Here is a 23,046-nt window from a genome sequence, read left to right as displayed (position 1 = left end):
TAGGTTCTAATTATTGCTGGGCTAGTTAGTATTTCTATAAATTATTTATTTTAGGAAGATGCCAATTTCATGGTTAAATTTCTGAATGTAGTGAAATCCAAGACAAAATATTATAAAATAAGTCTTTGAAAACATTAATCTTTCGCTATTCAGAAGCTCTCCCTCTGTTCTTAGGTTTGCTCTGATAAACTCCCTTTGACTACTGGCCTTTAAAAACTAAACGCACTGGAATATTGGGTATTTTAATATGAATCCCTTACAGTAATATATGATGTTAGTTACATTGTTAGTCTTCCACAGTAGTTCACACTAAAGCAAATGAATCTTTTATACTTATAAAAGGAGTCAAGATTTTACTACTCTTGTGTCATTTTCAACTAATTTGGCTTTCACCATGATAACAAAAGATTTTTAAATGAAAATTGTTGCCATTTCCCTTATTCGGTGTACAATTTTAGCTTATAAAGAGATTTCTGGATTATTCTACTTGATATAAATGGAAGATCCACGCTTAGACTAGGTTTAAAATAAGAAAAAAATCTGTACTGTTTAAGTTCATGATTTATGTGTTTGATATTATGAAGTTTATAAAAATAATGGTTGGACTTTTTCACAAATGACAAAAAGTTATTTTCACTTATCACTTATAGTAAATGGTTGAAAAATTTTACAGGCATATAATTTTACCAGCAACATTGTAAACATACTAAAAGGCATTAACATATCATGAATTATATTAAATGGCAAACATTAAATTTTCTAAGCATATATCTATACAAATATAACTTTTCAATTTGTAATTGTTGTCTACAAAATGATTTCTTATAAGCATTCCATTGATTCAAATTTTTTATTTTCTGAATATTTGCTAACTTTGTTTTTCTTAAAAGTATTTTTGATAAAACATCAAAATGATAAAATGATTTTGTTAAAATGATAGATATTTTTAAATATTATAAAATTATTGATTAAATAAAATTATATTCATATTGTCAGAGGCATTTGAACCAGAGATACTCCACCTTGAGTCGGGGCTGGATAAAATAAGGCTGAGACCTACTGGGCTGCATTCTGAGGAGGTTTGGTATTCTTAGTTACAAGATGAGATAGGAGGTTGACACAAGATACAGGTCACAAAGACCTTGCTGATAAAACAGAATGCAGTAAAGGAGTCAGCCAAAACCCACCAAAATGAAGATGGCAAAGAAAGAGACCTCTGGTCATCCTCACTGCTCAGTATATGCTAATTATAATGTATTTGCATGATAAAAGCCACTCCTACCAGTGCCCCAACAGTTGACAAATGCCATAGCAACTTCAGGAAGTTACCCTATATGGTCTAAAAAAGGGAGGAACCCTCAGTTGTGGGAATTGCCCATTCCTTTCCTGAAAAACTCATGAATAATCCACCCCTTGTTTAGCATATAATCAGGTAGTAACAATAAGTATCCTTAGTTGAGCAGCTCAAGCTCTCAACTACTCTATGGAGTAGCCATTCTTTTATTCCTTTAATTTTTTAATAAACTTGTTTTCACTTTATGGATTTGCCCTGAATTCTTTCTTGCACAATATCCAAGAACCCTCTCCTGAGGTCTGGATCAAGACTCTCCTTTACAGTAACAATCTTTTCAACTTTTTATAAAGTATTGAGGCAAATATTGTGTCAACACAATGTTATAAATTTAAGGAAAATCAAGCACTAAAATAAAAATTATTTGAAGGAAGATGATGTCACAAAACATATTTGTAGAACTAGACTATGTCATTTTAGTGTTAAAAAAATATCTACCACTATATGAAGTGACAACCTTGTCTGGAGTACATGCCCTGGGGTTCGTTGTTGCATGCCAGGAAAATATAAGACACGGACACAGGAAAGGAATTTAGGAGCAGAGGTTTAATAGGTAGAATAGAAGAAAAAGAGAAACAGTTTCCTCTATGGGAAGGGGTCTCCGAGCGGTAAAAGGACAGGCTGGTGGCAAATGCACCAAATTTTCTAGTCCAGTTTGAGGAGGCAGTGTCTGATTTCGATAGGGCTCACAAATTGGTTCCATCTACTATGATGTTTAGGTAGCACATGGGGGAAGTCTGTTCACCCCACCCTCATTTTCTTATGAAAATGGGCTTTCTGGTTGATTGGCGCCATCTTTTCTGCTTTTTACAGTCCATGTGGCTGTCAGAGAAGGGAAGATGGAGCCACCATCTAGAGCATGTCTAGTTCTTTGTTCCTGCCAGCATTCACCTGTGCAAGCTCTAAGCTTGCCTGTCTATGTCTGCAGCTGGACTTTACAGGCCATTCTTTGTTAGAAAATGAGTTGGGGCTGCTTTTCATTAAAAAGAAAAGCCTTATTGAGGACTCCCATGCCCTCACTATATGCCTAAATAATTTCTTCTTAACTCTTATATCATTCCCCCATCTGGAGAGGTAACACTAACTGCAGTTAGGGGGTGTCAGGCGATGACTCTTTCTGGATAATTTCTGCTGAAAATAGGTGTCATGTGGCAAACAGCAGCTAGCACTCCTCCTGGGGTTGAACTAAGGGTCCTCAGAAGAAATGCATGTTAATTGCCGACCTTATGAGAAAAGGAATACCAGCAAACCAGAAGAGGCCTCTGGTTATAGAATTCCCCATTCATGGTCTTTCTAAGATGGGATTGTCATGTGCATGCACTCCCCAATCTTCTCTTTTGGTTAAATCTCCATATGACGGCATGGAAATAACAGATTGCTTTGTTTGGGCTATTCAGTATGGTACACATTCTAAAAAGGAACCTAGGTTAGGGATGTACCCAGATGATGCAGCCATGTCAGTGAAATGTAAAAATAATAGGCCGAGGGCGTGGTGGCTAACGCCTGTAATCCAAGCACTTTGGGAGGTCGAAACAGGTGGATTACGATGTCAGGAGATTGAGACCTCCTGGCTAACACAGTGAAACCCTGTCTCTACTAAAAAATACAAAAAATTAGCTGGGCATGGTGGCAGTCCCAGCTATTTGGGAGGCTGAGGCAGGAGAATGGCATGAACCCAGGTGGCAGAGCTTGCAGTGAGCTGAGATTGCACCACTGTACTCCAGCCTGGGCGACACAGCAAGATTCAGTCTCAAAAAAAAAAAATTAAATAAATAATAAAAAATAAAAATAATAGGCGAGGAATCACTCCTACTACAATGCAGGTTCCTTTCAAGTGACTAGGGAGGATTAAGTGTAGCCAGGAGCCACAAAGGAAATATAATCCTGTCCCTTGAAGGGATGGTTCTAAGTTGTGACCTGTGAGGGACAGGCAGATCTTTCTCATCTCTTAGATGCTTTCTCCCCTACATATAATAGAAGCATCTTTGGGATAGGTTTATCCATACTCAGGATAGTCATTCACAATGCCATTTAGAATCTTACATGCTAATTGAGAAAGTTCCACCTGACAAATGGAGTTTCAAAAAATTGGGGACACAATGTGCACTGTCCAATATCTCAGATGATCCTTGTGGCAAGGGCTATTGGTCCAGATGTCTCTAGTTTGCTCACAGATTTGTAAGACACCACTATTAGCAAACATCGTACAAAGGTCTGGAATTCCATGAGGTGGCTTGTTTGGAAAGGCCTGTGTGTTATTGTTTACATTATAGTCAAGGTGGTTACTTAGATCATGCCAGTCCCACTGGGACTTCCAATCAGAAGGAGAGGCTAGATTCTGAATGTCCCTCAATAAGGGCAATCTCCAAAGATCTCCAGAGATCACCCTTATTGTGCTTTCCTCACCAAATCTTTGAACTATCGGCAATTACAAGTGTCGCGTTACATTATTTGAGATCTCCCAAATATGGTCCTTCCCCGCTGCTTTTAAAGCAGAGGAAGGCATTTGTTATTACCTGGTCAACTTTTCCCAGACTGAGAGTGTGAAACTCATCTTTGGGGAGAGTGTTCTTTGACACTGGAAACATGAGTTTCCTGAGAGGAGTTAGTTACCCAGTTGAAAGTGCTCCCATACCATGTCACATTTATGACTGACAAGTCTTTAAGTGTTAAAGGTGAGACTAACAAAGGGAATCCTAGGACAGTAAGTTCTGGGTCATTTGAGAGGTTCCTTAGTGTGATTGAACTGAGCAAACCACTCGGGGCAGACCCAGCAACTAGTATTGTTGTACAAAAGGCCAATGCTGATATTGTAGGAGCTAAAGGATGTGATGTATCACCAAATCCAGTAAAAAGTCCTAGCAGACTCACTGGTAGTAAAACTTTCAAGCCTCTTTTTTGTTGGTAACTATTATCCCTGCTATAAAGATAATAATTAAGCAAAATACTACAGCAATGGAAACTCTCTGTCCAGTATTTCGGTTAGAAGGTGCTACTGCGTATAGCTCTACTGCGAATAGTAGAGTGAGTATAGCAATTTCTGCAAGGGTAATGTAGTAGATTAATTCCATCTAAAATTTTACTTGCCAAGATGAGAATTTCCCTTTGGGGGTCTATGAAGTTCCTTGGTTTTATTTTCCCAAACAAAAAGAACCTCTGTGTTATGGGCATCCTACTCACTTTTATTACCTGGCAAAATTTGCAGAATAATTGATCCAGATATTCACATTACCCATCCCTTTTTGTTTCTTCCAAGCTGCAGGAGATCACCACTTGATTCACAAAACAAGCAGTGTTAGTCTAAAATATAGACAAAAGACTTAAAACAATGAGACTAGGATTTAATGACAAATGTATGATCAAGTTTGGAGCATAATTTCTACATCCAGTTCTCATTTTCGGTAAAAACAAATTATGACAGAACTGTGTTTTTCATAGAATAAACTTTAGTCTTATAATTTGCCTGATTATTTGTATAAAGTGCAGCAAAAATGTTTATTTCTACATAGTCATTTTGGATTGGCTTTGATGAAACTCTGTTCCTTAAAGAATCTCAAACAAGATATTTTAAAGCTGAGTCACACCATGGGTATGTATCCTCAAATACATATGAATTGGGTAATCCTATTCTTTTATGGTCCCAAGATAAACTTGGAGTTCCTGGACCTGTTAGAAAGCAACATTCTTTACTGACCACAGGTTAGGAACCCTGTGCAGGGATTGTGTAGAAAAGGTATGAGGCCAGTTATCTCCATGGGGCTTTTATCAGCTCTACAAGTCAAGATTGATTCCTTAAAGGGAAGCATACCCTTCCAGTCAAAGCTTTGATGAAATAACCAGTTTTTCCAATTGTGTCCTGTTGAAAAAGAAAAATGGATTCCTATTGCCCTGTTGCAAACAACTATGTTGCTATAAGTTAAGATTACTCACAGATAGTTTCCAAATTCCAGAGGAACCAGGCAGAGAGAAACAAACATGCTCCAAATGTTGTCCACAGGAATATACCTCACTCAATTACTAAAGGCCTAAATAGCTCAAAATAAGTTTCTTTGACACTGAAAAACAAAACAAGGATCAGCAATATTCCAAGCAAAAGTCAAAAAGGTTGCTTTAACTTTCTGAGTGCAGTCCATTTAGTTAACTACTGTTTTGTTTGATATTCATGAACATGTCAGTTCTTTATGAGTCCCATACATTCTTTCTCTATTCCCATGTTACAATCTTCAAAGCTATTTAAAACCTTCATAAAGTCCTACACATTGATTTTAAACCATCTTTTGAGAAGGAATGAAGCAAGACAACAATTATCTGTGAATGACAAAATTTCCAGAGTAGTTATAGTGAAAAATATGACTTACAAAGAAGTTTAGTTATCACCATGGTTTACAATAAATTTACCTCAACTATGATTGATAGCATATACTCAGAAAAAAGCTAAAAAAAACTGGACATTGTTTTGGCAATCTCATGTGACTAAACATGTCAAATAATCATTTTTACCTCTTCTCTGAATGTTTCAGGGGCCCTCTGAACCTTCCAGAAAGTCAGGCATCAGGAAAGACAATTTTGAAACTTGAAGTTTGATTTTGGGATGCCTGTTAAATGTTAGAGATTTAAAACACTTGATGTTATGAAATAGAATTCTGGATTGCCATAGATTATTTATTTCACCAAAATTATGACTCAGAAGGCAAAAACCTTCTATTACCCTTTACTATTACATGAAAATCCTGTTCAAAGCCAAATTTTGCCCTTGCATTAGTTTATTATGTTTACCCACCTTTTGATAAAACCTCATAGAAAATTCCATCTAAGCTTAACAAATTTGACCATGAGGTAAAATATTTATAAAACCTTTATAACCACTTTTGCTAAAGGGCAGATTAGCCTCTTAAGACAACCTTGCTATGTTTTTATTTCAGTGCTCAATTTATGAAAAGACCATATAATACCCTTTTGAATTTAATGTTTACACATTTTTGCAAGATTTTTACAATCTTTCCACAACTTGCTTGAATCTTTAGTTTTATCATATCAAATTTAACATAATCCTTCATCACTGGGCAAAATTTACATTTCCATGCTTTCTTATAATTTTTTACTAGAAAACACATTTTACTGTTTTTATACACCATGTATATAAAACTGTTTAGTGATCTCAAATACATGTTACACTGTTAACTCTTAGCAACTTTTACTTTTGGTGAAAAACCTTGTGAGTAAGTGGTTTTAATTATTTATGAAGTGTGGAGCCTAGGACCCAGAAAGAAGTGAAGATAAGGTCTGACTCTTTTCAGCATCTAGTTCCACAAGTCCCAGGCCTTACCTATCTGAAAAGTAGGCAGAATACAATCTGGGAACATTTAGCAAACCTAGTATCTAAGTTGAATGATTTAGACCACGTATTTGCATTTTGACAGCACTTGCATTTTACCAATAATCCTTAAGACTATTTTTATTTCTTAAAGACTAAAATCACATGAACTAAAAAGTATTTAAGTGCTTATTTTTCTTTAAGCCCATCAATTAGAGTTCTTTTTATAGACATTACACACAACTCATAAATAGTGACACAAACACAAGATTCAACACTTGTAAGATTTTTTATTTGCCAGTTTCTTAATTGGATTACTGGCTTCAGGGTGGAAACTTTAGAGGAAGAGAGCCAGGTACCATGCATTTCTAGGGCCTAATAAGCAGGCATAGTGGAAGGCAAAAACAGATCCCTAAAATTAAAGGTGCCATTTTATACTGAATTTTGGATCTCCAAAAAGAGGGAGCTACTATAGAAGAAGTCTATGTAGTGCTCCTACCATAAATTTCATTGCAGGAAAACCCAAAGCCAGTTGGCTTATTTTATAATTAGCCCATTCTCCATGGGAGTCTTATCTCTCAGGCGGGGGTGGGGACGTTTCCATATCTTTCGGGTGGCCAAGAGCATGCCTCTCTGATTTATAATTACTATCTGCCATCCGTTAAAGTGTATTTCCTACCTAGTTATTACATAACAAAGCTCTCTCCTAATGTGAAGTAATTTGATACCCCCAAAACTCAAAACAGACAACAAAATGCAAAACAGAACCAAGCCTTTGATTTTGAGAGAGAAGTATCTGCCTTTAATTCTTTGGGTTTTAGGAGGAAAACAGAGGGTTTTTTTCCCAAAATGGAGTCTGTTGCACCTCCTCTGTTTTTCCCAAAGAGTCTCATCATACCAGAAGTTATCTTAGGGCCTCTCATTAAGAGTATTAAGACTGGCAAGTCAAAAAAATTGAGAAAAATAATTCAATCAACGAAGAAGAAGAAAACTTATTCCAGAAAAACAAGATCCAAGAAGAGAAAAACATAGATGCCTTTTAAATATACCTATAACTTGAATATACATTTTTAATTAACCTAAGTACTCTTTAAGAACATTTCTTTAAGTCCCTTGTGAAATGACTTTAGCCATGCCAAGCAGTTAAGATTTTCAGCTTTGAACTTTACAAAAAGTAACCTCACAGGTGAAATGCACAAGCCAAAATTAGTTTATGACTAAACCATGAGTGTGCAAGGTATTTTCAAAGGGGCAATAGGCAGCTTGTGAAACACTGCAAAATTGTGACTGAGATAGTGAAAGAGATACGACCCAACCAGCTCCATTTTGTTTCCAGCCACTAAGCTGTCCTTGCCCTTCCCTGGGCATAGGCAAAACCAACTTTGGGAGAAGACTGATCTACAGTTTATTGTCTAAAACAAAGATGATAATAGCTCTTCTTAAGATATATTTTCCTCTTGCCTGAGAAGCAGACCAAGAATCTAGCCACAAGTTTAGAAAAAGAAACCATGGCCTAGGAATCACACAGCGGGAGGCTACAAGATTTTGACCCACCGGTTACTGCTCTCAAGATCAGTGCTTAAGATACTTTATACACCCTACCTTTGATGGATTAGCTGGCCTGACACAGATTGATAAACTGGATTATCTGATTTGGTGGCCCTCACCCAGGAACTGACTCAGAACAAGAAAACAGCCAGCACTGTAAAATGGCAAAGACTAAAACAAAGTATTAGGTTATGTTTCCAGGGACATTAAACAGGATGGAGGCTTATAGCCAAGTTTATTACTGACCATTCTGTTGGGCTGGCTTGAACAGTAGGCTTACAGAGTCCTGGGTCTGCATCCTAACCTAAGGTATCCTTTCTTTTGACAGAACCATACAGAAAGACACACAAAGTACACCAAATTGGCTATAGCTTAAGACCAACCTGACAAATCCTTTTTCACTAATTAAAACTGTACAGAGAATATAAACAACAATCCTTATTATCCCTTTTGCCAGTTTGCATAGGGAGAGAGAAGCCAAAAGCTCAACTAGTTAAAAAAAAAAAAAAAAAAAACCTTCTTGCCAGCGTGTCAGGCTTCTAGGTTCCCTTCGCCTGAGATTAACTCTAAGCCAAACATTTTAAGGTTTGGTGAAATTAACTCTTTCCATGTTGGAAGAACATTATAAAAAAGCCAGTTGAAACTGTGAAAGAAGGAAAAACACCATAGAAAAGCCTGGGGGTTCCAATTAAGGTTGTCAAGAGGTACTGCCATTTTTCCTATTGAGTGTGGTGTTTCCCCGATTTCTTTGCCTTTCCTATTTTCTCTTTTCTTTTAGGCCTACTATAGGAGACATATTGCTCATCTCTGAATTTTTCTGCTGCTTACAGAGCCACCTGCTTCTCAGCTGTGGTTAGGATTTTGGTTTAGGAACAGCATAACATCCCCATGAGAGGTGAAATACCTGAGTTAAATTTTGGAAAGCTTCTTTATAACTATCAAGGTCATTAGAACATCAGCCTAAGTCTCTTTTTATTTGCTTATGGTTCTGTAATGATAAGGGAACTCAAAGGGCCCCCAAATATGGTGATCCTCAGGTGGTACCTCTGGAAGTTGCTTCTCTGATTTTGGGGAATTATTCTCTTTAGGCCTGCCTGATATGACTGTGAAAAATGCTGAGTTGATGTTGCAATGTTTGCAAAAGTCTAGTAAAAAGGTCATGAACTTGTGTAAAAGAAAATGAGCCACTTTTTCTTTAAAGTCTCAGGGTGAAAGGAGTCCCAGTGCTTCAGAATTGAACTCCAGGGGAGTTCAGGCTGAAGATAGTATCCATCTAGAAAGAGAAGTGAGAAAAAGATGTCCCTATAGTCTCCTTCCTTTTGGTATGACCCAGGGTGGAGTGGAAGACAATGGAGGTGTCCCCTTGCTATTTTCTCTCCATGGTTCCTGGGTCCCAGTACCTTGTTGAACCTGCCACTGATGGTTGCAGACATGAACCCCAGCCATGCAACCAGAGGAACTATGTTAGTCACACTTGCCCAAGTAGCTCTAGTTCTCTGCCTGTGATTTCCCTTTGAATTCCTAGACTTGTTTGACCTCCCTGACTACTTGAAAACTGGATCTCAAGAAACTCTATGTAATAGTTGAGTAAGGCCCCTTTAATGGAGGGAGTGTGCAGATTGAAGTCTATATCCTGATATTATGGCCCATGCTGAAGTGTTTACCCTTACAGAACGGTTCTGGTTAACTTCTGAAGTTAAAAATCCGCTTACCAATTAAGTACCATTCTAACTGGAGGCAGAATATGTGCCTCAAAAGAATGTAGGGACCAAATGGCCATTTTTCTGCTGATGGGACAGTATCGAGACTTTACCCCTAATTGTTGAAGTCAGAATTTTCCCGTTTACAGAAGCAGCATGAAGCCTGGTTTCCAGTAGAGAGGCATAAAAAGGGGAGAGATTTGGAGACTAGGGTGTTTCAGTGAAGGACCAACAACGTGCTGCATGGACAGGATCCCTATTCCAGTAGGTAGACCAGTACTCTAGACCAAGGGCAGAGTGACATTCACATGCCATGTGCTCCAGAACAAGGGCAGAGAGAGACCTGGAAACATTGTGTGCTCTCCAGACCAAGGACAGAGAAAGACCTGGAAATGCCATGTGCTCTCCAGACCAAGGGCTAAGAGAGAAAGAGATGCTGACTGTGTGTGTTGGGTGGGGGGAGAACCATCTGTTTCTAGAATTAAAAAAAGACATCTTCCCTTGAGTTATATCCCCAGTTACTATGACATTCCCTGATATTGCCAAACAAGATTATTTCCCTTAACTGTAGAAGTTCCTGAACATTGCATACACAGAGAAGGTAAGAAATATTATGGTCATGAGCAGGAAAGAAGGAAATTACAATAGGAAATTGTATTGCCTGTTGCTGACACCCCATCAGGGTAGTTGGAGGCTGGGGTCAGTCCAGAAGCCTTTGGATAACTCTTGGTGGTATCCCGGGCCAGTTGCCTCAGGACTTCTTCCAGTCCCATTCAACGGCTAAGTCTTCTGTGAAAAGAAGCTGGTTAAAGCATGGCCAATATGCCTAGCAACCCGTGGTTACCAGGAGATTCTCTATGTTCTCCTCAGCAAGCCTTTCCCTCAAGTCTTGTGAGGCTGGCAGCCATGCTAATTGTTTTTAAATGGCTGAAGGGGGGGCCAGTATTTGGTTTAATTCAGTTCTAAAATGGAGGCCAAGAGTTTCAAAATGAAAAAGACAGAGTTGGTGTCCACTTCTCTACTCACTGTTTTGATGAATGTTATACCTTGGTATCTCAAGACAAGTTCCCCATTATGAAGTGGCTATATCATCTGGGGTATGTACGCTAGTGTTCATTGTTGCTTGCCAGGAAAACTTAGGAAATGGACACACATGAGGAGTTTAGCAACAGAATTTTGATAGGTAGAAGAGAAGAGAAAGAGAAACAGCTTCCTCTATATAGGAAGGGGTCTCCAAGTGGAAAAAAGATCAGGTGGTGGCAAATTTTCCAAATTTTATAGTCCAGTTTGGGGAGGTGGTATCTGATTTTCATATGGCTCACAGTTCCTTTGATAACGCTTGACCTTTACATAGCATGTAGGGAAAGCTGTCTGCCCCACCCTAATCTTCTTATGCAAATGGGTTTTGTAGTTGATCAGTGCCATCTTGTCTGCTTTTGATAGTACACATGGCTGGCAGGGAAAGGAAGATGGAGCCACCATCTTAACATATCTGATTTTTAGTATCTGTGAGCACTCACCCATAAAAGCTCCCAGCTTGCTTGTCTATGTCTGCAGCTCAACTTTACAGGCTGCTCTTTGTTAGAAAATGACTTTGGGCTGCTTTTCATTAAAAGGAAAAGCCTTACTGAGGACTCCTATGCCCTTACTATCTTCCTAAATAATTTCTTCTTAACTTCCATATCGTATACACCCATTAAAAGTGCCAGAAGCCAGAACACTGACAACACCAAATGCTGGCAAGTATATGGAGTAACACAAACCCTCATCCATTTCCTGTGGGAGTGTGAAATGGCATAGCCATTTTGGAAGACAGTTTGTCAGTTTCTTACAAATCTAAATATACTCTTAACCATATGATCCAGCATTCACACTTCCTGGTAATTTATCCAAAGAAATTGAAACTTATGTCCACAAGAAAACCTGCACATAGATTTTTATAGTAGATTTATTTATAAAAGCTAAAACTTGGAAGTAACTAAGATGTCTGTCAGTAGATGAATGAATAAATAAACTATGACGCATCCAGACAGTGGAATATTATTCAGCACTTCAAAGAAATGAGCTGTCAAGCGATGAAAAGACATAGAGGAACATTGGATGCATATTACTAAGTGAAAGAAGCCAGTTTGAAAAGGCTACATACTATATAATTCCAACTAAATGACACTGTGGAAAACACAAAACTGTGAAGACAGTAAAAGGATGAGTGGTTGTCAGGGACTTGGGGGAGGGACTGATGAATAGATGCAGCACAGAAAAGTTTTAGGGCAGTGATAATACTGTGTATGATAGTTAAATGGTGAATATATGTCACTATACATTTGTCCAAACTCATAAAATATACAACACTAAAAGTGAACCCTAATGTAAATTATGGTCTTTGGATGATGATGTGTCAACAGGAGGTTGATTGTACTAAATATCTCATCCTGGTGGGAGATGCTCATAATGAGAACTTCTATTCATGTGTTGGGGCAGGTGGTATATAAGAACTCTGTGTACTTTAGACTCAATTTTGCTGTGAATCTAAAATTGTACTAAAAAATGTTTAAAAGTAGCTATAAATAATTTTTGTGTTTCTGGACTGAATAACGTATGGAAGATAATTCAGGATTATATTAGAAAATAAATACTAATGGAATTGATGAAGCAAATATTAATATCTAATGTTCCATCACAGCCCAGGTCTATGTATCACTGAACATACCATTTAACAAAAATTACCCAGATATATAAAAAGAAAGTTAAACTTTAATTAATGATATATTATCAGCATCAGTCTATGTGTAGCCATAATTTATTTTATCATTTATACCTGACTAATTAAATTATTCATTCATTTTAAATAACATAATGAATGCCTCTGAAAGCAAGATTCAACCAATAACTACAACATCACCAGTAGCCTATATTAACCTGTGTACACAGCTAAAAGGATTCTGTATAGGGTCTTTTCTCACTACTTCCCATCTACCCTCAAGATTTAACTTGTATCCTAAATTTTGTATTAATTATATTTTCTGGATTTAGAATATTTAAATAAATTATTTACTCTTGCTAGCAATTAGATTTTATTACAATAATTTTATAGTATATATAGTCATTGGGGTTTGCTTTCTATAGTCAACAAAATTATTATGAAGTTCTGTTCATATATTTTATATGTAGCTTTAGCCTAGGCATTTTAGCTACTATATGTACTTTGGTAATATACCATGTGTTTATTAATTCTCATATCAAAGACCCTTTGTTGATTATCTATTACAAATTTTGTTTTGAACCTATTCATACATAACTTCCCATCAACATATGCATAATTATGTCTCTAGGTATCTACCTAGAAGTAGAAATTTGAGTCAAGAGGTGAGAAATATTTCAGTGTTACAATGACAATGACACTCTGTTTTCCAAAACGGTTGTAAAAAAGATTTTATTGATCCACATTCTTTCTGATATGGAACATTTCCAGCTTACTTAATTTCTACAAATTGAATATGTGTAAAATATTATATTGTGGTAGATACATTAAATTTTCATTCTCTGGTTATTGGTGCAGTAGAGCACATCTTCATATGTACAGTGCTTTTATCTGTCTTTTCCTTTACACAGTGTCATTTCATGATTTTGCAGTGTTCCATTAGCCAACCAAACAGTAGAAATCTTTCTGATTTTCTTGATAAAATTATTTGTCAATTATAGATGCACAGTTTCTTATTTGACACAGTGATATGGTTAATAAATAAAACACACAAGAATTAACCATGAAAGAAAAAAAGTAGATAAATGTATGAAGAATAAACAATGTTTGAAGAATAATCAATTCTGTTTACTAAAAGAAACCTACATAAAGTAAACAGATAAACTACAAACTGAGAAAGAATATTTTCCCAAATGTATTTAACATAATCAAATATATTATGAGGTCTCCTTGACCTATCTTCAAATAGGGGGCGTAAAGTTTAATTTAAATGTCTGGAAGAAAAACAGAACTGATATTACCTGTTGGAATTCTTCACCACAGTTTGAATTAGTAATATGTTTATGGAATTAACTGCTCAAAATTTTATATGGGAAGGAAAAACAGAGCTGAAGTCAATGCCTATTTATGGAATTCACATAGAATGTTAACAAAGGGAAGATAAGATTGATTTAGAGGGAAGCTAATTAATTTAGGGATATTAATCATACTACATTTTTAGGACATCCAAGAGAAGACACAAGATCACATTTGGATAAGATTGAAATTATTAATGATACATGGGCTGATGTATAACTAGACTTGTGGTAGTTGAAGAAATTACCTAGATTTACTGCTGTGAATATTACATTTGAACAAAATAGAAAAATTGAACATTTAATTATTATTGATAGGCGGACTCTGTATAGATATACTAAACTTATGGTAGCTAAGGGATTGCCTAGAATGACTATGATGAATGTGAAGGATAGAACAGAAAAAGAAACACAGGAAATAACTTTGAGGAACACAATCATTCCTCAGTAAAAGCAATTTACTAGCAGTCAAGAGAACATTTGGAGGGAAAGTAAGAGACAGTCATGATGCCAGAAAAGCCATACAGAGAATATTTTAATAAGCAAATAGTCAGCAGCATCAAATAATGAGAGGTAAGGTAAATAAAATACTGGGTGTTTCCATCGGTTTAGCCAAAAAAAAAAAAATCTGCAATTTCAGTGGATTAAGGATATGCTGGGAGGTAAGGATAACATATAATCATGTCATCTTTTAAGTATTTAAAGCAGTATATATGCATAATATGTTATTTTAAGTCTTTTATCAGAGAAAATTGAAAAAGTACGATTCTTCTGTTTCTAGCTTTCAACTGTTCCTGAATTTGTTTCACACAGATTATCAATTCTGATTTTGTAAAGCATGAAGATGGTGATTTCAAAACCACAACTTGATTTTAATAATACATGCATAAATAAATGATGCAGTGTAAATATCTTAGCTGAACTGAACCATTTTATCTCTGCTTGCATTGAACGCTTTATGTGGTTAGGTAGCAAACAGAAAGAATAAACAATCTATTATTTTAAAAATTGTGAAATCACAGCATTTTAAGATTCTAATTTAAATTCATAGGAATAAATAGCTGCTTTTTATCATATCAAATAGAGAAAGTAATAACTTCAGAGGTTTAGCTGAATAATATTGGTTTATATTATTCTGTAACCATATCTCATTATTTGGTATTGGGTGGAATTGGGTATAGAATAATAATAATGGAATTTATTTTTTTACTTAACAAATGTTTACTAAGCACTCACTTGTATTCTAGGCACTATTCTAGTTCTAGGAACAAAATTATGAACAATGGAGTAAAAAAAATTCTCTTATGGAGTTTATAATCCAAGGTTAGATCTTGACAACAAAGAAGTACATACACACACACTCGGCCACACTCACATCCACAGACATGTGCACATATACTTTTATATTTGCATGAAGTGATACATGCTATGAGAAAAAAAAAAAAGCAAAATAAGGGAGTGATGAATGTTGTGGGTCTGTGTTTGTAAAGGTAGGGCATTTGAGGGTGCAAACCAGCAAAGACTTTGGAGAAGAGTGTGAACAGCAACTTCAAAAGCCCCCAAACAGAGACAACCTTTACATGTTTGAGATCAAGAAAATCAATACGATTAAAGCATGCTGATCAAGAGCAAGATCCAAAGGAAATTACATCATCCTGGTAGGTAGAGAAGATAATAGATGAGGGATTGTATGTGGGAGCAGTTATATTTTGATTGGGAGATGTTTTATAGGAAATGTAGTTCGAGAGATCAAACTGAAAAGGGTGATTACTTGGAAGGTTTTTGCAAACCTCCAGGCATGGGTGATTATGGCTTTGATGAGTGTGGCTGTGGCTGTGGTGGCAGTGATGAAAACTGGTGGGATTCAGGGAATATTTTGAAGTTAGAGCTAATAGGATTTCCTGAGAGACTGTATGTTGATATGAAGAATGATTCCTAGATGTTTGATCTGTTAACTGGATAAAGATGATGTCATTTACAATTATAGACAGTTTGAAGAATAAATATTTTTAAGAGAAAAAACAGTTGTTTTAGACATTAATTTTTAGATATTATATTCATAGCAATATTCTAAGTTATGCTGCAATGATTAATTTACTCCCAAATCTTAACAGCTGTTTGTACAATGATAAGTTTCTCTCACAGAAATTGTTCAATCAATGTAGGGCTTTGGTGAAAGCAGATACTACTTTTTAGTAGCCATAGCATCTTGAGAAAGCTTTCTCATTCTTTAATGCAGGAGAAAATAATACAAGGAGATCTCACATTCATTCTTCTGTGTTTAAGTGTAAAAGTCACACACATTTTTTTTCTCAGATTTTTGTCTTCAAGTGCTCGTAGGGGCCTTTCCAAATGCTATGGGCTAGGTAATGTAGTCTTTCATGTGCTCAAGAGAAGAATAATTAAAATTCAGTAGCAGCTTCTAATGCAGATGTCTATAAACATTCAAATAGAACTATATATTAGGCAGTTGAACACAGAAATATAAAGCAGGGGCGTGGTTAGAGCTACAGATATAAAAGTGAGATATAACAACGTGTAAATATTATTTAAAGCTGCTATTAGATGACCTTCTGGATAGTGAATGTAAGTAGGTAAAAGAAGTCAAGACTCATTTTCAGATACTCTCTTTCTTTCAATTGAGAAAATAAAAGTTGTCAATTACACAGAAAACCAGCTGTTGAAAACCAGGTGAAGGAAAACTAGGGGTCTCGGATAGCCCAAAAACCAAGTGAATAAAGAGTGTCAAAGGAGAGAAAATAGTAATATTAATAAATGTTGGCTGGATATAAAATGAAGAGAATGCCACAATTAAACATGTGATATGGCAAGATAGAAGACATTAAGGACCTTGATGAAGAGTAGTTTAGTAGACTTCTTGGAAACAAAGCCTAATTATTGTAGGCTCAAGGGAAAATAAGAAGTAAATAAGTGAAAAAGTGAATACAGACAAATGAGATAGCCATGCAAAGCACTTATCACCATGCCTAGAGTCTACTGTAAACACTCAAAAAATTAGGTAATTTTATTAATAGCAGTATTATTTAAATGTGTAATTTTAAAGCTGGGGAAAAATAGGGCAGTAGTTGAAAAAGGGATATGAGGTACAGATTTTATTATTTTTTACAGGACAATTCTAAGCATGTTTTTGTGGGGACAGGAACAGTCAATAGGGAAAGAAAAACTGTTTATTTAAAACAGCAATAGGATAACTCCAGTAAAAAAAACAAGTTTAAACATGTGAGTGGGAATAGTATTATCTAGTACATAATTAGAGGGGGTGATAACCCTAACAGATAAAATTCATGCAGTACAATAGGAGGAAATAAAAATATATGAATAAATTTATAAATGAGTTATAAAATGCTGTGGAAGGGGTGGTAATATATTTTAGATAATATTTATTTTTAATAAAATTTTAAATAGTGTAACAAGCTACAATGTAGGAAGTTGGTGATAGCAAGTTCAAGAAAGAAGAAATGGTATGAAATGTTACACTGAAAAATGGGAGAATAAATTGACAAGAAAACCTATGCAGTGTTGATGACCCATTTTGCATTGTGATTCTTAGCTTAACAGTTTTGTTTTGTTTCACACACATTTACTTATACTAGGGAAAAGTTAAAACATGAAGATTGAATCTGAGCATTGTTTAAATATATCAAAAACATTGAGTAATAGAGACAGGGACAAGTGAGTGAAGAATGCTTGAAGTGGGTAATTACAGCAGTGGGCAATCGTGCTTTGGCTATGTACTGATGGAAATGAAAATATAGGGAGACAAAAAAATGAAATATAGTGGAGTCAGCTGGACGTGGTTGCTCACACCTGTAATCCAGCACTTTGGGAGGCAAAGGCAGGAGAATGGCTTTAAGCTTGGCAGTTTGACACCAGCTTAGGCAACATGTCAAACTCTGTCTTTACGAAAAATGCAAAAATAAGCTGGGTGTGGTGATGTGTGTCTGTAGTCCCAGCTACTCAGGAGGCTGAGACATGAGAATCGCTTGAGCCCTGGAGGCGGAGGTTGCAGTGAGCCACGACTGCACCACTGCACACCAGCTTGGGTGACAGAGTGACACTGTCCCAGGAAAAATAATAATAATAATAAAAAGAAGGAAAGAAAAGAAAAAAGAAATATAGAAAAGACAATAGATTGTTGATCTATTATTACTGGCAGTATCTAGAGTATAAAATACCTAGAGCTGCTAAAGAAGGACAGAAGAAAAGGCATTTGGAATTTAAGCGTCAAGGGAGTGGAATCTAGTGTGTTGAATGTTATTTTGCCTGGATGTTTAGGTTACTATTATTGTTAGAAAGGACGTGGTCAAATGTTAATAGGTAGTGTTAGAGAGAATGACAAAGAACAAGAACAGAAAACTTCAATCAATATGAGTGAATGACCTGGTGATAGGTAGACAACAAATACATTTTGGTGAATCACAGTCATTCAGCTTGTCACTCAGCAGAGCTAGACTTCTTAATGGGAGAGGCATGAAAACATGAAATTAATTATAAGAAATGAGAATATCCATATCAATTCCAGGTTTAATGTTAATTTATCTTTAAGAAAATCAGAAGTGTTAATTCAAAAGGGAAATTCAGGGTCAAAGGAATACTGAGAAGAGAACCAACTTCACTTAGAATGCAAAAGTAAAGGAGACATTAAGAAAAGTAAAATGTGATTTTATTGATGACAGACTATGAAATACAAAATGCATAGATAAAATATTTGGGGATGACCAAGGGAATAGCAACATAAATCGGATAGTGAGAACTGTGTGATAAGTAGTCCTCACCTGAAAAATATGGTCTTACAATTTTAAATGAAAAAAAAAAGGAGGGGTGTGAATGAAGAAGATAATCTCTTTGGAGATTGTTGGTAAAATTCCTAAGCATGTCCTCTTTTGGGCAGTTTATAGTAATAAAGAATGTAAAACTTGGATTTGATGTAGAAGCATTTTTAGGGCTTTCTATGAGAGTAAAACTCACAAAAACTTGTCAAGACCCTGTCTCCTTCTAGAGTAGAAAAAAAGTACCATACTTTCAAATACGACAGCTTATGATCCTCTCTTTTTCTGGGACAATCTTTCATATTGTTCCTCAACTGTACATTTATATAGGATTCATAATGTGGCTATGAAGAAAGAAAAGTAATTATAATAGCCAATCAACACCTATTTTCTTTCTAAGTCATCTCATTACATGTCACCTCTGTATGCACTTTGTCTCTCCTGTGTCTATGTAATAAGCTAATATATATTTTTCAATAAGTATATATTGAATATTTGAATGATTTTTTTGCATAACCATTTAACGATTGTAGAGGAAACCAGAATATCTGAGTTGTGGCAATGAATAATATAATGATTGCTGAGGGATTTAAAATATGTGATGTGGAAAGCCACTGCCAAGACAGAAAGACCATTTTATATCAAAACATATAGATTTTTTTTTCAAGTAGGAAATAGAAAAGTCAGGTTGAAAGTGGCAGTTTTGTGCTCCTTTTGATTTGATATAAACCATATCTTCATGGTTCATTTTCTTCCTCAAAGTATAAGACTTATGCAGTTGTTTGGTATATAAAATACATTTTATAACTTAATGTGTTTTAATGGAGCTTGAATTGTAGTTTTAAAATAATACAAAACAATCTCCACAGATGCTAACAACAATGCTCAGTTGTATTTTTTCCCAGTGCCTCAAAATATGTTTATCTTGTTTTAACAGGTAGCTAGCTCTCTTTATTCCAGTATCATATGAATTAGATTTTTTTTTTTTTTTTAGACAGAGTCTCGCTCTGTCACCCAGGCTGGAGTGCAGTGGCTCGATCTCAGCTCACTGCAAGCTCCACCTTCTGAGCTCACACCATTCTCCTGCCTCAGTCTCCTGAGTAGCTGGGACTACAGGTGCCTGCCACCATGCCTGGCTAATTTTTTTTTTTTTTTTTTGTATTTTTAGTAGAGGCAGGTTTTCATCCCATTAGCCAGGATGGTCTAGATCTCCTGACCTCGTGATCCACCTGCCAAAATGCCAGGATTACAGGCATGAGCCACCATGCCTGGCCATAAATTAGATTTTAATGAGTATGTTGCATATTTTTAATTCATAGTACTTGAGACTTGCAAGTCTTCTTTTGAAACTACTTACATGCCTATCACATATTATAGAAACAAAGTTTAATTTAAAAAACCTTATTTACCCCCAGATACTTTAATTCACCTAAATATTTTCCTTAAATGTATGTATTAGTATGGTTCATACAGCTATAAAGAAATGCCCGAGCCTGGGTAATTTATAAAGGAAGTAGGTTTAATTGATTCACAGATAAACATGGCTGGTGAGGCCTCAGGAAACTTACAATCATGGCAGAAGGCAAAGGGGAAGCAAGGCACCTTCTTCACAAGACAAAAGGAAGGAGAAGTGCTGAGAGAATGGAGAAGAGCCCCTTATAACACCATCAAATCTTGAGATAACTCACTCACTATCATGAGAACAGCATGGGGGAAACAAGCCCCATCATGCAATTACCCCCACCTGGTCTCTCTTTTGAGATGTAGGGATTATGGTGATTATAATTTAGGATGAGATTTGGGTGGGGACACAAGGCCTAACCATATCATTCCACACAGGGCCCCTCTCAAATCTCATGTCCTCACATTTCAAAACACAATCATGCCTTTCCAAAAGTTCCCCAAAATCTTAATTCATTCCAGCATTAATTCAAAAGTCTAAGTCCAAAGTATCATCTGAGACAAGGCAAGTCCCTTACACCTATGAGCCTGAAAAGTCATAAGCAAGTTATTTAGTTCCTATATACAATGGAGGTACAGGCATTGGGTAAATACAGCTGTTCCAAATGGGAGAATTTGGCCAAATGAAGGAGCTACAGGCCCCAGTCAAGTCTGAAAACCAGTAGGACGGTCAAGTCTCAAAGCTCCAAAATTATCTTCTTTGAATTCATATCTCACATCTAGGTCACACTGATGCAAAAGGTGGGATACCATGCTCTCAGGAAGCTCCACCCTGTGGCTTTGCAGGGTACAGCTCCCCGCCTGGCTGCTTTCACATGCTGGCTTTGAGTGTCTGCAGATTTTCCAGGTGCACAGTGCAAGCTGTCAGTGGCTCTACCATTCTGGGGTGTGGAGGATGGTGGATTTTTCCTCACAGTTCCTTTAGGCGGTGCCTTAGTGGAAACTCTATGTGGGGCCTCCTATCCCACATTTCCCTTCTGCACTGCCTTAGCAAAGGTGCTCCATGAGGGCTCCACATCTGCAGCAAACTACTGCCTGGACATCCAGGCATTTTCACACATCCTCTGAAATGGAGATGAAGTTTCTCAAACCTCAGTTCTTGACTTTTGCACACTCACAGGCCCAACACCATATGTAAGCTGCTAAGGCTTGGGGCTTGCACCCTCTGAACCAATAGACTGAGCTGCACTTTGGCCCCTTTAAGCAATGGCTGGGATACAGGGCTCCAAGTCCTGGGGCTGCCCAAAGCAGCAAGACCCCAGACCTGGTCCACAAAACCATTTTTAACTCCTAGACATCTGGGCCTGTGATGGGAGGGGCTGCTGTGAAAACTTTCGACAGTCCCTGGAGACATTTTTCACATTGTCTTGATAATTAACATTTGGCTCCTTGTTACTTATGCAAATTTCTGCAGCAGGCTTGAATTTCTCCTCGGGAAATGGGTTTTTCTTTTCTGTCACATTGTCAGACCAAATTTTCCAAACTTTTATGCTTTGTTTCCCTTTGAAACATAAGTTCCAATTGCAAGACTGTATCTTGGTGAATGCATAAAACTGATTGCTTTTAAGAGTACCAAGTCACCTCTTGAATGCTTTGCTGCTTAGAAATTTCTTCCACCAGATACTCTAATCATTTCTCTTACATTCAAAGTTCCACAGAACTCTAGGGCAGGGACAGAAAGCCACCAGTATTTTTGCAAACATACAGCAAGAGTCAGTGTTGCTCCAGTTCCCGATAGATTCCTCATCTCCATCTAAGACCACCTCAGCCTGGACTTTATTGTCCATATCACTATCAGCATTTTGGTCAAAGCCAGTTAAGAAGTCTCTAGGAAGTCCCAAACTTTCACACATTTTCTTGTCTTATTCTGAGCCCTCCAAATTGTTCCAATCTCTGCTTATTACCCAGTTTCAAAGTTACCTCCACATTTTTGGGTATCTTTATAGAAGCACCCCACTCTCTGTCATACCAATTTACTGTATTAGTTTGTTTGCATACTGCTATAAATAACTGCCTGATACCTGGGTAATTGACTCACAGTTGAGCATGGCTGGGGAGGCCTCAGAAAATGTACAATTATTGCAGCAGGTAAAGGGGAAGCAAGGCACCTTCTTCCCAAGGTGGCAGAAGGGAGAAGTGCCAAGCAAAAGGGGAAGAGCCCCTTAAAACATCAGACCTTGTGAGACGTCACTCATTATCATGAGAACAGCATGCGGGAAACCACCCCCATGATTCACTTACCTCCACTTCGTCTCTCCCTTGACATGTGGAAATGATGGGGGTTATAATTCAAGATGAGATTTGGGTTGGGACACAAAGCCTAACCATATCAATGCATAACTAAACATAATTTAGAATGCTAATTTAAAGTGTCCTTTTCCACGCAGAAATCTATGGATGTGCATTTTCTTTTCCCAAAATTAATTGTAAATTTATGAAATGTTAATAAAATAAAGACCTTAGAAATCTGGGAACAGAGAATCTTAGTCATTTCACATTCTGATTTATATTTATCCAGCAGGCATTGGTATAGCTATGGTGGTCGATACATTATTGAAATACTTTAGTAGAGGAGAAATAGTCCCTGAATGAGTCCTCAAATCCTACCACCCAATAGTGCCCTTCATACCTCAAACCCTCTCAAAGGATGCTCCAGCTTTCATATATTTCTGCCCAATACAATCACTTCATTCTCATGCTCTAGGATTAGGCCAGCTTGGATTCTGTTTGAATAGTGCTCATTAATCTTTGGAATAACATCACTGATTATGCTGGAGATGAAGAAGAGCAAGATGGTACTTCATTGGATCCCACTATCACCACCAT

Source organism: Symphalangus syndactylus, chromosome 4, assembly GCF_028878055.3.
Source record: "Symphalangus syndactylus isolate Jambi chromosome 4, NHGRI_mSymSyn1-v2.1_pri, whole genome shotgun sequence".
NCBI lineage: Eukaryota > Metazoa > Chordata > Mammalia > Primates > Hylobatidae > Symphalangus > Symphalangus syndactylus.
The sequence above is the reverse complement of the archived record's forward strand: the minus strand, read 5'-3'. Positions refer to the sequence as shown.